Source organism: Chanodichthys erythropterus, chromosome 22, assembly GCF_024489055.1.
Source record: "Chanodichthys erythropterus isolate Z2021 chromosome 22, ASM2448905v1, whole genome shotgun sequence".
In the NCBI taxonomy this organism is placed as follows: Eukaryota; Metazoa; Chordata; class Actinopteri; order Cypriniformes; family Xenocyprididae; genus Chanodichthys; species Chanodichthys erythropterus.
The window spans coordinates 36,335,882-36,352,014 of record NC_090242.1 but is presented as its reverse complement, the minus strand read 5'-3'; the positions used below and the strand labels follow the sequence as shown (position 1 = coordinate 36,352,014).

At 37.4% G+C, this 16,133-nt stretch overlaps 1 long non-coding RNA gene across 1 annotated transcript; it reads right to left on the bottom strand.

The window, feature by feature from the left end:
- Positions 1 to 699: 699 nt before the first annotated feature.
- Positions 700 to 5,305, bottom strand: LOC137013273 (uncharacterized). The gene is made up of 4 exons (XR_010893690.1): positions 5,247 to 5,305; positions 4,973 to 5,100; positions 3,601 to 3,670; positions 700 to 1,351 (listed from the first exon to the last, which is right to left on the bottom strand). It is a non-coding gene; the product is annotated as an uncharacterized lncRNA (long non-coding RNA).
- Positions 5,306 to 16,133: the final 10,828 nt, after the last annotated feature.

Below are 16,133 nucleotides of genomic sequence, written 5' to 3'. Positions count from 1 at the left end.
CCATCAGATCATTAATTTTAGTTTAAATGCCTTGGTGTTTTTGGTTTCAGAAATAAATGTATTAGCATGATAAGAAAGCTTTATAATGATATTAATTCTTAGTTTTGGTTGTCTTGCAAACTACTAAACATTTTAATTGTGACAGAGGAGTGCGACAAGGATGCCCCATTTCCCCGTTTCTATTTCTTTTAGCCACTAAATATTTTACAAAATCCTTTTTGAAAGGTATTTCTATATTTGGTAAAGAGTTGACCAAAGAGAAGACCATGCTTCAATTTTTGACGCCTCGGGATTGAGAACGGGTTGTGAGTTCAGCTCAAAGGATCTTCAGACAAGCTGCACAAAAGTTATCAAACAGGTTTCTGATTTCCATAACTAGGATTTAATAAGTTTGTGTTGTGCTTTGCTCCTCAAATATAGCTATATCTTTAACTGTGAATCTTTTAATTTAGTGTTAAATATATTTAGACTTTAGAGGGAGTTTCTGCAGTAGATGTGTGGAGGAGTTTGTGTGTTCCTGTCGGATCTTGTCCAAGAATTTCACAGTTCATGACAGTCGTTTTCTTCCATCTTTATTATGATTGGAATGAAATCAGAAGCACTTCAGAACATCTTACAGAAATAATCACATCTGTGTCTTAAAGCAGAGGTTTTCAAACTGGTGTCCAGTGTCAAGAAGATGCTAAAGGTTGAACATCTCAGATTTCAGAGAGAAATAATGTCATTTCTTTATTCACAACCACAGATGTTTATATTTTAGGAAGGTGTTTCTTCACAAGAAGATCATCATATTTAAGATCTGTAGCTTCAGAATGACCAAGTTTATAAATTCTTAAACAACTCTAACGGAGATACAGTGATGACATCAGAGATTACTATAAAACTATCAAATTCAGAAAAACATGAACTATATTTACAAATATCAAATACTTTCATACACATTCATTGCCAGAAAAAGTGCAAGAGCGGATCTGTTAACTTTTATTAATGTACATTCACTAATGAATACTGTACTAATAAATCATTTAATATCTTTAAAAATATACAAAACCAAATCAAATGAAATGAGAACTATAGAAGTGATTTAAATATGAAAACAGTACAGATGTGATCAAACACTGAACATGACACTTGAAAAAACATTTAAAAAAACAGTTTAATCTTTGACCGCATGATAAATCAAAGAATAATCTATATCGCAATATTGCATTTATGAAATTACAAAAGCTGCAATTTAAATATACACACTTCATTCATCTTTGTTTTTCATAAACACTTATTCTCACAGCTGACTATACATCTTCTTCTTCATCATCTTCTTCATCTTTTCTTTCTTCATCTTCATCAATGGCTACTTTCCATGCATACAAAAGAAGAGAATGAGAACTGTGTGAACATGTTAAAGAAAATGGTGTCAGTATCCATCTGAAGTAAATTCATGTCACGGTTCATGGGTTCACTGACCCGCCCTCGTGTTATGTTGTGTGTGCGTGAATGATTGTGTGTGGGCGTGTCCTCGTTACGACTGACTGTGATCTGTTGTCAGCTGTGTCTTGTGTGTTTGGGTGTCGTGTTTGTCAGATCCTTGCAGGCTGTCCTGGTGTGTTCACTTCCCCTCGGTTTTTCTTCCTGGACTCTACCTTCTCTGGACTGTTCGTGTTTACCCTTAGTCTGGCTATCACCAGACCAAGCTCAATTTAAAATTGAACATTGGTCTGGGGAGTTTGCTATGTATTTCCTCCCGCACAAGAGGCGTGATCAACGAGCATTAGTCACGCAATTGGATAGTCCTTCAACCAATCAGATCAACGATCCGGGTGACGTACTTTGCAGAGCGATGCGAAAACTCCAGACAGGCTTTGTAGCATTGATCCGCAGTTTGCAGAAGCAGCAATGGCATCGAGCGATTTTTGCAGGTTGTGCAAAAAAACATGAAAGTGATCGGTATTTACACCCACTTGAGCAAATTGTTTGCTAACTAAAGAAGTCATTCAGCATCGTCGAGAGGTTAAAAGGCGACTCTGATACTGTTCTGGTTCAGTGTAAACAAAGACTATAGAATAACACAAGACGTGTCACTCGTATTGTTTTGAATGGGAGAAAGTGTAACGCGCAATATGGCGGAATAAGTCCCGCCTTCTAAAACCAAGAGCCAATCGCCGACTGGTAAAGTCATCGCGTCACTTCAGCGGCCGTTAGAATCACCGGTTTCTATAGAAACAGTCAGACGCGCGCCTCCGAAGAAACGCGCATTTAGGTCTGCGCATGCGCATTAGCTTGATCCAGCCTGAAAAAAATAGTTTTTTTGTCATGATTCGAGCGTTTAGAAACTAAATTTATGAGTCGGTTGTTGTTAGATTTCAAATATCAAATTTAATCGTAAGGTTGACGAACAGTTTTGGAGAATCTGATGTTTCCCCATTCAAAGAGACAGGAGCTGCATGATGCCCAGGATGCCCGAGAGGCGTTTCAAAGATGGCCGCCGAGTTGTCTTAAAGGGACTTTGGTGTAAATGAACGCGAATATAGCCGCCCTAAACTACGTCATTGTCATGACAACCAAAAAGAATTCCAGTCAGCTCAGGCGCGCGAGATTCAAGAAGCAGGGAGACGAAACATATCGAGCAAATAATTAAAATATTGTCTACCATCAAGGGGCATTGAAGTAAAAGAGTCCTGTACTCACACCGTGAAGCAAACCACCAAAATAACAGCAGAGAATCATTGTGTGTCATTAATCGCTGTTTGTAATCTTCCTATGAAGAGACTGTCGGATCAACGCTCTGCTACATTTCTCTCGGATAAAGTAAATGCTTAACACAATCGGCGTTACTGTGATTGTGCATTGTTATATTGAAGTGACGGGTAGATCAGAGTTTGAAAGCTGCTTGCCGTCGCTTCTCTATCGTCATCTTGTTATACCCGCCAATAGCGAGCAAGGTGGCTAAGCCATACTGTGATTGGTTCCCGCAAAAGTGTAACAGCGCAGCAGAAATTAATGCACGGGTTTCCAGACTGAGTTGCCGAGCGAAATCAAATCGCCGCAGGTCAGACTGGGTTTACCCAGAATAGTTTACTCTGCTTTCTGGGTTGGATTATCCTTCGGCATCCGATACTCATTGCAGCCCTGCGTCACCCAGCACACCACCTGCACTACATCGCCTGCCTGCGTTCTCTTGCTTATTGTTCAGTGTAATCTGTCAATAAATCGGTGTTTACTCGCATTTGGATCTTCTGTCCTTTTGTTACGTTACCTGACAATTCATGACAAACATAAAATTCTATAACTTTCAAGTTCCTTTTTTAAGCACAACTTGCTGTCTGATCCAATAATGTGAAACACACATCAGAATTTCTGCCTAAATGAAACCATGATGGTTCATCGTGTGAAAATGAAAAATCAAGATATTATTATTAGTACTATTGTCATTATGCAGTTGTTTAAAATTATTATTTTTATTAAATATTTGACTTCTATCAAATCACACTTTTAAGATTAAGTGCACATTATTTTTTTCAGTTTCCTGCTGCTTTCTAAGAAGAGACTAACAGAAGTTTTTAATTAACTATTAATTCTGTGTATAATCAGTCAGTGTCTCACCTCGTCTGTGAGCGTCTCTTTGAAACATCAGACTGAATCTTTACAGCGTCGTCTGGATCACTAGAAACTACTAATTAAAAACACAAATATATTATTATTTTCATGCAGTTTATATATAGTGGATGAATGTTACAGTTCAGGATAAAATTTACTGTAAATCAAGAAATTTAAGGCAGTGACTGATCAATGGAGAAACGGGGGCAAATGTAACAAATTTCGGTTATGCCGTCATTACTCAAAAACCTGAAATATTTTAATACAATTTTTATGTCAGTAACGTGTATCTGTTCTACTTGTTAACAGTCACCAAATGTTTAACAAGCAATGTTAGAGTCACAATATTGACTGAAACATTAGAAGTCCAATGTTACATCTGTAACAACACATGTAAAACCTTCACATAAACACAGAGGAGCACAATAAACTCTAGAGAATATATAGTTAAAACTATTTAATATCCATTACATCTGGATCACCAGATTGAGAGGCAAAAACTTTAACCTCTGGACTATATCACTGAATATAGTGATGATAACACAGTACAGTATAAACAGGCTATAGTATTTAAAGTTAAGACAACTTCTGATTCATAAACACTGAAGATTTTGAAAGCATGAGAATGAACACCGGTGCCCAGATTGAGAGGCAAAAGGACTATGCTACCACACTACAATATTTATAGATATTTAAACTGAACACACAACACTTTTCTTATATTACTGGAACAAATAATCTGTTTTGATGTCTTTGACTTTGATGGTGTCGCGACTGAACCACCCCGTGACAAGCTGCTCTGATAGAAACGACAAAGCTAATGTTTGACAAAGATATCAAATGTTAGACAACAGAATCAAAACAAGACAGATTTAAATTCATAGACAGTCTTGGTGTAGATAAAAATCAAAAAAAAAAATCAAAAATGAGTCTTTGCAGAAACATTCTCTCAAGTATGAGTCAGAAGCTTGTCCTCTGTCATGCAGAGAGAGAGAAAACTGGTGTAATTTGAGATGTTACAGTTGACTCCCTACTTTTAACATTAAGATCCGCCACTTTCAATCCCCAAAATGTATTTTTCAAGGACCTTTGAAACCGTGTATGATCCTAGAAAACACACCTTACACTTCATACACATTTCCTATTTATATTTTTAAAATAAACCGTCATATTACAGTCTCTCATGAATCTGTGAAATCACAAATGCTTACAGTTGCCAATAATTCATCATTTAGTGTCCATGATATCACGCTTCCATTGGTTTCAAGCGTCCTGCAATTAAGCCCTGAATTTAGGTTTGATCACCAATAACTGATTGATTGGTGCACATTTCAGACCACAGAGTAGAAATCTGTTTAAGGCTGTAAAAGACACTCACAGCTTGGTCTGATGTCAACAATGCTGTTCCGTTGAGCTTGAGTCAGGATCTGTTTCTCTACTTCATCAGATGAATCTTTATTTTCTGATTCCTGCAGTTTCTGATGATCCATCTTCTGCTATTCATTTCTGTTGCAAAACGTACAATTCAGAATTAAAGTTGGCCACTTATCAGAGATTCTTGTGCAATACAGATTTACATTTTAGTTTCATAGTAAAAACATCAATGAGTAAAATAGGTTAATAAACAATTAAAGATAAAGTGTTTTATTTACCGTGATGAGCTCTGGAGGGAATCTCCACTGCAGCTCTGAGAGCTTGAGCATTTATACCAGCATGAGGGATGCATGAGGGAAAATTCAGGGAGCTCCTCCTAAGATCATATCCAACAGATAAACAGCATTCCTGAGAGTTTGTACCAACATGGTCTTGGATTAGAGTCAGAAAGTTTTGGAATAACACCAGATGTACACATTCCACAACAAATCCACAACAAACACAGAATGACATGTAATGAAATGATAGATATGACTCTCTGCACAGAATGCAATAAATTATACAGAATGAAGGAATAAAGAAGAAGAAATCTGAAGATTAGGGTCAAGAAAATCCAGATTAAGAATGAAAATCATGAAAATGATCTGCTTATTGAAAAGTAGAGATGAGTCAAAAATCACTCCTTCCTCACATGATCTTGTAAACTCAACAATAACTGGACAGGCCTAAGATTTCAGTTTTGTTCTCATTTAATTGTAAGAAATTTTTTGCCAACCAATGTTTAATATCTTTACAACAATTTAAGGCTTTCTCAGATGAGCAATTTTTGTCTACATCATTTGGTCTCTTCTGACAGCTTATAAACTGAATAGAATTGTGGTGAACAATAGAGATATTAAAGTATTCTAATGTACAATCTGAACTATTGGTCAAACCAGAATTAAGAGAATATTAATGTGCTTTTCCCCTTCTAGACCATCATCTGTTCAGTTTTATGGCCTTTTGGTATCATTTCAGTGTTTGTATTCCATGTCAATGCTTTTTTCAGGGCATAAGGAGGAATGATATCTGTTGATCTTACAGAGAGGAGTTTATTCTGCCACTTCCACACACAGCACAGGTATCATCATGCCCACACACGACGAGAAGGTGTTTACTCTGCTGCTCGTGCACACCTGAGCACCATCACCACCATCCCTTCCTCTTTCTGCACACATTCACACACTCAGATAATAGATAAGGTTTTTAACCTGTTACTTCTATAGATCAGCGCTCCAGCCACACACTCCCTTCCTTTCTTTACTCTCTTCTGTAAAGCAGTGCTTTATATTACAGTGTTTCTACTGTATGTTCTTCCACTGTCCGTCTATTTAAACATGCAACTTAAATAACTTTGCCTACATCAATGGCTTTGAGAATATTTATTTTTACTAAAGAAATGTTGAACGCTGAAGTAATTGTAACTTTATCTAAAGCTTCAAGTTGTGTTTTCCTATCAGTTCTAAGTTTTCCTGGTGTGTTCTGCACCTTTGGCTCTAGTCGGACACTGTCTGGGTTTTTCGGGGATTATTCAGTATGTAGAATCGGCGTCGGGCCATCGAGGGAGAGAGAAATCTGATTGACTGTTCAGTTTAGGAGACGAGTCTTAGCATGAGGATAATAGCAAAACAGTGAGCAAACAACAAGTCAAGGAGGTACAGAGAGACGAGGCTGCAGACACGAGCACACAGTCATCAAAGGGGAACACACGTGACACCATTCATTCCTGCATGAGAGCACGTCCCACCTCATGTGCTGCTGCCTGACACCTGAGAAACACAACAGCTATCTGGCAATGAGAAGAGAAAAAGTAAAAAGCCCAAGATGAATCCTGTGTTCCTGTCCTTGATTCTGATTGGTATGTGATTGGATCACGATAAAACACGGCTATGACTGCGTATCACCTTAGCAACCACTCTTAGCAACGTAAACTGTATGTTCTCAGTTGATATTGTTCAAACTGATTAGAACTTTTACGATCAGAAAGAATTTTGCAGAGACTCTGACATCATTCTTTCTGAGAAGGACAAATAAACCCTCTTATTTCTATGTATTCTCTATATAACCATCTCTTGAGTATAAAACAGTGTGAGAGTAAGGGAATTAAAATCATGCTATTTTTAGTGATATTTGTAAATTGTCTTTCTAAATGTTTCGTTAGCATGTTGCTAATGTACTGTTAAATGTGGTTAAAGTTACCATCGTTTCTTACTGTATTCACAGAGACAAGAGCCATTGCTATTTTCATTTTTAAACACTTTCAGTCTGTATAATTCATAAACACAACTTCATTCTTTATAAATCTCTCCAACAGTGTGTGATGTTAGCTTTAGCCACGGAGCACTATCAAACTCATTCAGAATCAAATGTAAATAAACACTGTACTCACTATGCACGATGAACATTTTGTAAAGATCCATTTTGAGGGTTATATTAGCTGTGCAAACTTTTTTATGCAATGTATTAAAGAGTTGTGAGCTTGGGGAGGGGGAGCACGAGCATTTAAAGGGGCTGACTTCATTTGTCCATTTATTACATTTCTTTATTTCACTGATTCATGTGTTCCAGATATACAGTAGAAACACACTTTGATTCACACATGATCTTTCACACACTGAATGGGTTTTGCAGTAAAATAAATAAACAAATAACTTATAAAGTGATTTACAATATTGAATATGATTTGATGGACAGATTCAGATTCCACACTGAATCCAGTTCAGTTCTCTGATCCAAACATCTGAACTGAATCCAGATCAGTGTTCACTGATATCAACATTCATAATTACAGTATTACTGATGATTATGACACTTTGACACGCTCATATTCTCCTCCAGATGGCGTAGTTTACTGCTCTTTCTTTAACACTGATTGACCGTTGAAATAAAATCCACTTCACTTTCAGTTTGATCTTGTTTTTCAGTGTGATTTTCTTTTCTTTCTTAGATCAGACGCACAAAGGTTCAGCAGTGACTGTATTTTTCAGTATTGATCTCTCACATTCACATAAATCACACAAATGAAATGTTCTTACAGGTCAAATGTCTGTGAAAAACACTCTTTTGAAGGTCCGTTCATCCCTCCTTCGCTCCGCTCGTCCTGTAAGAGTCTCTGGGATGATGTAGTCTCATCCAACATCTCTGTCCCGTTTGTGTCCTTTATTATTATTATGATTATTGCTTCATTAAAGTTGATTTTCATCAGTTCCAGCTGCACACGTCAGTAGTTTATATTTCATCTGTCAGTGAATGACTCTCTACAGCTTCATCATGACAAACTGCAGAAAATAAAGATTATAGATCATTTAATAAATCTTTATAATCAGTTCCAGATGAACTCAAACTCTGTGATGGTAAAATACTCACAGTTTGGTCTTTTTGGATCCACACTGTCCTGTTGATGAAACATCATGGATCTTCTCTTCTTTAATTCTTCAGATTGTGAGTTTTTCTCTCTGTTCTCCTGGTTTTTGTTGTTCAGTTGTTTCTGAATCTTCAGATTCGGTCCGTCACACATCATCTCCAGTCCATTAACCTTTATTCTCTCTGCTTGGGGAAAAAACTATTTATTATTTGCATTGCTGCCAAAAATGGTCTAAATTCAGAACCCTTTCAGATAAATCATGTTTAACACATGCAGACAGTCGAGTGTCAGCTGATGTATTCGGAGACTGGGGCAAGTTGTCACACTTTTAACTCGGTGAAGTCAAATCATTTTTGAAAGTTTAATTCTGTATATAGAAATACACTGTAAAAATTCCCACTGTTGAACTCTGAACATTTACTATCCAGGAAAACAAGAAACAGTTTATCTAACAGACATTTTGCTGTTTATGGACAATGATTATGAAATATTAGCATGCACTTGTCAAATCATTGTTTTACCAAAAGACCTAATTGCAGTAAATGCAAAAAAAACCCCCATATATTTATATGGGGAAAAAAAAAAAATTGTCCTGAAAGCACAGTTCAACCTTTCAAAAGACCTTCATATCATTCTAATATATAATATTTCTAATATATTAAATATCAAATCGACTTACGAGAAGCATGAGATTTAGCCCTGCGGGCCATGAAGGCCACGGCCCAGGCCATTGGCCAGTTTGGTAGTGCTGGAATGTCACTGCGCTGGACCCGGCGACTCCGAAGTCGTCCTGATCTGCGAAGGAAGAGGATTGGGGCATGTCTCGCCGTGGCCGGACCACCCCAAAAGCTCAAGTTGTAAGTGTTGATTCATGAACTGATCATTCTTATTATGTAAGAATTGATTTTGAATTTTGAATTTCAATTCAATTCCCATTTATTTGTATATCGCTTTTCACGATACATATCGTTTCAAAGCAGCTTTACAGAGAATGCATGTCAACATTACAATTTAAAGAATGCAGTTAGCAAATAATGTAATAATTTAGGCAATTCATTTACAATCACTGTTAGCAGTTTAACTGAAGGTAGAAGCAATGAGCTCCTGGAGAAATTAATTACATTAACAATAATTAGGATATATAGAAATTGGGCTGTGTGCATGTTGATCCAGATGATTGCGTCTTCTGAAGTCCTTGCAGGAGTTGGCGGCGTCTCTTCATAGGTGTTGGTCATCTGAGGTCTTCTTAAGAGGCTGGATCCAAACTGAAGCTGATGGACGGGTGTCCCGAGATAAAACAGAAAAGCAAATGGAGAATAATTAGTGTAGCTGCTGTTCATAACATTAAGCAAAGATAGTCATGTGCAGTTGATCTGGTATGAGATGCGTTATGTGAACGCTTGGCTAAAGAGATGTGTCTTTAATCTAGATTTAAACTGGGTGAGCGAGTCTGAGCCCCTAACATTATCAGGAAGGCTATTCCAGAGTTTCGGAGCCAAATGTGAAAACGCTCTCCCTCCTTTAGTGGACTTAGATATCCTAGGTACAACCAGAAGTCCAGAGTTTTGTGATCTTAAAGAGCGTGAAGGATTGTAGGGTGATAGAAGATCAGTTAAGGAGCTAAACCATTTAGAGCCTTATAGGTCATTAGCAATACTTTATAATCGATACGGAACTTAATGGGTAACCAGTGTAGAGATGATAAAATTGGTGTTATATGATCATATTTTCTTGACCTGGTAAGAACTCTAGCAGCTGCATTTTGTACTAATTGTAGCTTGTTTATTGAGGAAGCAGGACAACCAGCTAATAATGCATTACAGTAATCTAGTCGAGACGTCATGAAAGCATGAACTAACTTTTCTGCATCAGAAATAGATAACATATTCCCTATCTTAGCAATGTTTCTGAGGTGGAAGAAGGCTTTTTTTGTAACGTATATAAATTTGATTTTCAAAGGACAATTTGCTGTCTAATATAACACCCAGGTCTTTAACTGTCGAGGATGGAGTAACAGTACATCCTTTTAATGCAGATTGTAGTCTGAGAGATTCTGTGTACAGGTTTTTGGCCCAATAAGTAATACTTCAGTCTTATCTGAATTTAATAGAAGAAAATTACTAGTCATCCAATGTTTTACTTCTTTAACACACTCTGTCAGTTTGGATAATTTAGAGATTTCATCTGGTTGTGTTGAAATATATAACTGAGTATCATCGGCATAGCAGTGGAAACTAATCCCATGTTTTCTTATAATATTGCCGAGTGGCAGCATGTAGATTGAAAATAGCAGAGGGCCTAACACTGATCCTTGCGGCACTCCATAGTTTACTATCGTTATCATTGGATGGGTTTCCAGAACTTTCCACACCTTAAGAATGTAGACATGACTTATGAAATCTGCTTCAACATGAAGATAAAAAAGCAAGCGCTTAGTCAACAGTTTGTGGAATTACAGTTACGTGAAAGAAAAATTCACTGGATGGATTCCAGAACTTCCCATGCCTTGAATGTAGATGAAACTTGCTTCGACATGAAGTTAACTACATCTACCCTTAAGAGGTTATGAAGATATCAAGAAAAAAATACAGAGGCTGAGGAGATTTTTTTGTTTTTGTTTTCATCTTGGGGTGATTGTATCTAAAGGAGTGATATAATTAATTCTGTTTTCCTCGAAAGTATTGAAAAGTAAGAAAATAATTATAAGTAAAATAAAATAAATAATTATGTGCTATACAGACTTATACAGATTTGTGCATTATTGTATATACAGCAAGATGAATAAAAAATATATATGTTACTGTGATGAACAGGGCGGGTGAGAGCCGTGAGGGAACGGCCTCGAGTCTCTCACGGAGGAGCTCTGGAAGCATAAAAGGAGGAGCGACGACAGTGAAGGACGAGAGAGGACCAGGCCTGGACTTTATTTTATGTTTTGTTATGTTTGTGTGGCCGGCAGACATCCGTGCATTAAGAGTTCCTTTCAGTGGAACTAAGGGTTCAAGCCCAACCCCTGAAAAACAACCCCACACCATAATCCCCCTCCATCAAACTTTACACTTGGCACAATGCAGCCAGGCAAGTACCGTTCTCCTGGCAACTCCTGGCCGCCAGCTCCTGAGACTGGGCTAACACTAGCCGGTCATCTATATAGTTAAGAACTCGTGTGCCTTGAAGTCTGAGAGGCTCTAGGGCTGCTTCCATGCAGTTTGTGAAAGTGCATAGGGAGAGTGCTTGGCCAAATGGAAGAACCCGATACTGGCATGCTTCACCCCCGAAAGCAAACCTCAAGAACTTCCTGTGTTCCGGAAAGATGGAGATATGAAAGTAGTCGTCCTTTAGATTGAGGTTTGTTGGGTAATGTTTCCCAGGTGTCCAGGTAATTTACTAAAGGGCCCAGCCTCTCGAGGATGATCACTGACATATTTACAGAAGCAGACTCGGTGCCCTGAAGCAAATTCATGGCAGGGTTTATCCCAATCAATGTTTCTACAAGCATCTCTAAGGAGAGAGTTGTTTATTGGCAGACATTGAGGTTTGGGCTCGTTGGAAACCGTTGTGCCCCGAATTGACATAGGCGGCTGGGTTAACATATTGATTTCCTGAGGGCTCCGTGGGGGAGCAGGTCTGGTTTGCTCCATCCCAGGACGGGGCGCCCTCAGAGGCCTGAACTTATCCGCAGGACTGTTACTGTTACACACTGTTACTGCGGCAGAACCTGTTCAGACATACTGGATCCTTGCAGAAAATGCAGAATCAGAAAGAGCTTCATTCGCCAAACACAATAAATCTGTTGTGGAATTTAGAAGAGTTTGTGTGTCGTTCTCCTCTAAAGTAGCACAGATTCATTCTAACAATAGTTCATTCTAGTTCATTAGTGTTATTAGAATAAAATGTGTTTCATTACAGAAATAATTACTGTCTTAAATGACTGTAAACAATCATAACAATACAACAGTAAAATTATAACATTGATTACTGTAAAACTCTAACTGTAAGAAATTCATAAACCAAAAATTATTCAGACACTAGATATAATTTTTAATGCTAAAATATAAGAGATATGATAACTGTATATTCAGTGACAGTGATGAAGAATATTTTGCTGGTTCTGCAGAGAGATACATTACACATTACACATACAGTAACTCTAATCATCAGATTTGTGCTTCATTTCTACAGTTTCATCTCTGTATAGATCAGTATCTCACCTCAAACTGCTCTGATATGAACTAAGGCTTTGGAGTTTGCAGTGACAATCTAGTTGCGCCATCAAGTGGTCAAAGATGAGAACAACAGTTCACCTTGTGTATTAAAGCAAATATAAAATACATTCTCTGATACTAATTCTAATGTCGCATGATGGGTATATATTATATAGTATATACTATACACCCTCCTGTGATTCACTGGTTTGTGTCTCCATTTCTCTCTCTGTCTTCTTGTTTTCTGCTGCTCTGTGATTTCTGAGGCTCCAGCAGTTTTCTGGATGTGTGATTTTCTGAATCTGTTCAATCACACACAGAGTTTAGTTAAAGTCAGATTAATGTAGAATCAGAACATGAAGATGTTCAGCTGAAAGAACGACAGAAGAGAGGGAAATAAAGTGGAAAAGAAACAAGGAATAGGAAGACGGATGATTGTGTAAACTGAAGTAAGTTACTCTGATCAGTTTAAAGCACATCTGTCTGATCATAGAGCTCTTAAAGAGACAGTTCACACAAAACTCTTCATCCTGACATCATTCACTCACCTTCATCTCCTTCAAACCCGAATGAATTTCTCTCTTCTGTGGAACAAAAGATGATATCTTTTTTTAATACTTCAGCGCACTCCTGTACATCAAACTTGTATATAATCATTTTTTAAAGTTTATTATGATTTAGGTACATCGCCTTATAAATAAAATGTGATTAAATTCAAACAACAGTCAAGATTTACTAATGTAATACACATCATTAATGAATAAAACAAATATAAAGGTGTTTTAATTGCCTTGTGATTTTCTCTGCGAAATTCTGTATACTTATTTAATATTTATTTTACTATGTTTTAATGTAGTTTTTTTAACGTATTACAGTACGGAGCCCCGCACATGACATGCAATAGTCATGTAGTGCTACCATTGTCAGTTAGAAACTTTTTGTTTGTTGGCCTGGCCCTCTCCTGAAGATCTGCTTTCCCTATTTCTCTCTTTTTGTTGTGATTATTTTTGAATTGTTATTAAATAAAGTTATTTTTGCTTAATTTGTGTTTATGGCTATTCTGGACCAGGCGATTTAAGTGACCGTCAGTCATTTTCATTTTATTTATTATTTTTATTTTGTTAACAATAATTGTTACTTCCTCCTACAACTAGACAAACTGGGAGGTTCGTAACAAGTGGGGGCTTATCCATCCAGTGACTACTTCGTGCTTCGTGCTCTTTTCTCTCTAGACTGGTTTTTGCTGTTTTCGCTTCTTGTGTGGGGAGGAGAGTCTTGTGGTGATAAGAAATGGAGTTTGATTTGTTGGCGTTTACCGTTTCTCCCACCACAGAGGTCTTTCATAAGTGTAGAAAAAAGCTTCTAATTTTGATTGCAGAGATGTTTTTGATCTAACCCTGATTTAATCTGTAAACCTGTTCTCCAGGGCAGACAATGTTGTTCAGTGCTCTTTTGGTGCTTTCCAATTCATTGAGGCTCCAGATGCCCATGTATGTTGACACATTTTGGTGTCACATTTTGAAGACAAAGCAATGCTGTAGTGTGCATTGTGGGGGAAATCTCATAATGAAATAAATGTTTTTGACCACAGTTATTGCAACCTCCTTTTCCCAAGATAACAGCTCTTCTATAATGCCTGATGAGTTTGGAGAACACCTGACAAGAGATCAGAGATCATTCCTTCATGCAGAATCTCTCCAGATCCTTCAGATTCCAGCTCCATATTGGTGCTTCTTCTTCTCTTCAGTTCACTCCACTCATTTTCTTTAGGGTTCAGGTCAGGGGACTGCCATGGCAGAAGCTTCATTTTGTGCTCAGTGACACATTTTTGGTTTTCCTTGTTGGTTTTGATGTTTGTTTTGGATCATTGTCCTGATGGAAGATCCAACCATGGCTCTTTATAAGATTTCTAGATAAAGCAGTCAGGTTTTGATTTTTGTTATTATTTGATAGAATCCATGATACCATGAATCTGAACAAGATGTCCAGGACCTCCAGCAGAAAAATAGGCCAACAACATTAAAGATCCAGCAGTATATAACCATGGGCATGGGGTACACTTTATCCCTGTGTGCACCAAACCCATCTGGTAGATATATTTTAAGATGGAAGAATGCGGTTTTACAGATGCTAGTAACATGGCCTTCAAATGAAAGATTGGTATCAAAGAGCACACCCAGGTTCCTAGCTGACGACGAAGACTTAACAGAGCAGCCATCAAGTGTTAGACAGTATTCTAGGTTTTTACGTGAAGTTTTTGGAATCTCTGTTTTTTTTTCAGAATTTAGTAGTAGGAAATTACTGGTCATCCAGTTTTTTATATCAGCTATGCATTCCGTTAATTTAGTGAATTGGTAAGTTTCATCAGGGCGTGAAGAAATGTAGAGCTGAGTATCATCAGCGTAACAGTGAAAACTAACACCATGCTTCCTAATGATATCTCCTAAGGGTAGCATGTACAGAGTGAAAAGCAACGGTCCTAGTACTGAGCCTTGCGGTACTCCATATTGAACTTGTGATCGATATGACATCCCATTGTTTACTACTACAAACTGATAATGGTCAGATAAGTATGATTTGAACCATGACAATGCAATTCCACTAATGCCAACATAATTCAAGTCTATTCTTTTGATCAATAGTGTGAAATGTGAAAATAAGATCCAGTAAAAATGAACATAGTTGTGATGAAACTGCCTTTTCTAGTATTTTTGACAGAAAAGTGAGATTTGAGATCGGCCTGTAATTGACTAATTCTCTAGGATCAAGTTGTGGTTTTTTAATAAGAGGTTTAATAATAGCCAACAATAAAGTATAAATATACACACTGATAAAACATCAATATGCAAATTAATAATATCCGCATTTGTTATGACATTAACACTGAAAATACGTCTGTACAGCGATCGTATAATAAGATTGGATAGAGATTAGTTTACAGACACATGTGCTCGGCAGACACGATAAGAACGTCTTTAAAGACAAATTCACGATCAAATGTAAACAGTATAATGAAGAAACAAACTTACTCTTTGATGCACTCACACATGCCATTACTCAATATCGTGGCAGAACGGCATTACCACCACTTTTATGTTCGTCTCGCGGCAGTAATAATAATGACGATCATAACTGAATACTAAACTGCGTCAGCATACAGGTCCTTTTCCCCTTCTGGGTCCTAACTATAGGCGAGTGACTGATGCCTGACTAAATAACAACAGCAAATTAACCATTACACATACAAAGAATGAATGAACATATTAATCACTGGCCCTCAGTCAGTTTAGTACAATACATGTTATTGATTTTGATGATTTAACAAGTTTAGACAATTCTTCCTCTCCTAAAGCAAATGAAAAATAGGCAGATCTAGCAGTTTTTAAGGCCTTTCTTTACTCTACCATTCTCTCTCTCCACGAAATGCGAAAAACTTCTAGTTTTGTTTTCTTCCAGCTGCGCTCCATTTTTCTGGCTGCTCCTTTTAGGGCCCGAGTGTGCTCATTGTACCACGGCGTTGAGTCTAATGTGCTGGAAAAGATGGAGGCAACAGTTTC